Source organism: Balaenoptera musculus, chromosome X (assembly GCF_009873245.2).
Source record: "Balaenoptera musculus isolate JJ_BM4_2016_0621 chromosome X, mBalMus1.pri.v3, whole genome shotgun sequence".
Taxonomy (NCBI): Eukaryota; Metazoa; Chordata; class Mammalia; order Artiodactyla; family Balaenopteridae; genus Balaenoptera; species Balaenoptera musculus.
This window is the reverse complement of record NC_045806.1, coordinates 2008584-2010912: the sequence shown is the minus strand read 5'-3', so window position 1 is coordinate 2010912 and position 2329 is coordinate 2008584.

Genomic DNA, 2329 nt, shown 5'->3' with positions numbered 1-2329 from the left:
TTACACCCCTCCACCCCCAAAGGGGAAAGGAGTTGTGAATATTTAAGAGAACAGACTATGTTGGTCATTGACAACGAAGAAAATAAGAGAGAAGTTGTCCAAGGAAAATACTTTAAAGGTAATTTTCTTGGAGAGCTGAAAGAAAAGATGCCAAAAAAAAAAAAAATCAAACCAAGAACTCTTATCAGTTATGATGTCAGGTCTTTGGGTGACTGTGAAATGCATTTATTCATCAGATGAAGACAGGGCTTGGAATTCAACACATCTATTGCACAAATACGGTTTGACCACCTAGCATATAAGTCAGTGTGGGCAGAAGTTTGGTAAAAATGGAAATGTGACCTGTAGGAACGGGAAGGATTCCATGGATGCTTGAATCATTTTGAGAGTGTGATGCTTCCTACTTCCTACTTCGAGAAAGGAGATAGCTTTAAGGTGAGATAGTGATTCATTTTTGCAGACAAAATCCTGCAAGGAGTCATAAAAGTTAGGTGGTAGACTAGATATCCCAGTTGGTTCTGCCCATGGAGACTGTACAAATTATGATTTTTGAGTAGGAGCAGCTCCTTACCTGTTATCAATGCCATCAGGGAGAGGAAGAGAATAGGGAATCTGATGAATGTAAAGGGAAAACTCTAGAGGTGGAAGATTTGAATCCCAGTTGCACCCAAGTGCATCATGACTCTTTGGATGCAGTTGGACAGAGAGAAATTAGGAAATAAATTGCTGTGATGATCTCACATTCAGAGGTTACTCACATTACCCAAAATGACATGATAGGGACAAAATTGGGAGTAGATCTAGAGTTAAGGTCTGGCAGAGAGGTTTTTCTCATGAAAGCCTGGAGACTCCTATGCATTGGGAGCCCAAGATCCCCACACCAACCCCAACAGGTCAATGTAAATGCAAAGATTTTCAAGTGTCACATGAGGAACTTCCAAGAAAAGTTTCCAGTGGGGAAAGAAAATGTACATTGGAGGAGATGGATTTCCCTGGAAATGTTTCTGTTAGGAGGGCAGTCAGATGTTGATTCATCAACGTCAAACTAGGTCCTTTTGTGTATCCTGAGTCAGAAGCATGCCCCATGATTTTCCTAGAGAGTAAAAGGCATGGTTTTTAATTCACCCCAGTCGGAGGAGTTTAAAGCACTTTTATTTGAAAGTCACTCCCGTGGTCCCAGGGAAATTCTGAAGCTGAGTTTCCTTCCTCTGATTGTTAGAGAAATTATATTTGGTGGGTATAAACTGGAAGTCATGACAATTCAGGCATTGTTTCTCTGTAACAGTTAGATGTATATTTTAACACATTTTTTTTTCCCTCCATGTGTTGGTTTAAATATAGTTGTTTGTTCTAAAGTTGGTGGTAGCTTGAAGCTAAATCACAGACTTGCTGCATCCGGCCTGGGAAGCAGTCCTCTCCTGCACACACAGAGAAGGTCATCCTTTTCCTGGCACTCAGTCCTGAATGGTGCTCCAGGTGTGTGTCAGGGACAGAGCCGACGTAATAGAGAAAACAGTTGGAGATTCAGGGAGGCAACTGCTCCTCAGATATGTTGGGTCATAATCAGCTTGGTGCATACCAATGACCAGAGGGTTCAAGGGGGCATTACCTTGAACGTCAGTTACTGCACTTTCAGAAAGCTCGTAGGACACATCCTGCGGGGCATAGCCATTTAGCGTCCCCCTTCAGAAAAGTAGGGCTGTGGGCTGGAGTGTCCAGCCCTCTTCCCATACACCTGGGAGATGCTTTAGGGTTGACCCCCACCATTCTTTGAAATCATCCATAACTCACACTTCAGAGTGCTTAACCAAAATGAAATCTGTGCATGTGGAAGCTCTAATTGACTACATACTGAAGCAATTTCCATAGTAGGTATGAATAGATGTATGACTGATAGATGATAGCTAGATGGATAGATGATAGATAAATAAATGATAAATGATAGATGACAGATAATGAGAAGATGATAGAGATAGGTGATCGATAAACAAGTAGATGATAGATAGATGATAGATACAGATAGATGAAATAGAGAGATAGGTATAGATAGATTGTTTATAGATACGTGATAGGGATAGATAAATAGATAAATAGAAAGATGATAGGGATGATGATAGATGATAGATATGGATGGATAGATGGATGAATAAGTAGATGAATAGATGGGTGGATGAATGGGTGGAGAGAGAGAGATGATGCATGGATAGATATATAGATGCATAGATGTGGATGAATGGACAGATAGGCAAATGGATGAAAAGACAGATGGATAGATGGATGGATGTATAGATAGATTATATAGAGAGATAGAGGGTAGATAGGTAGATAG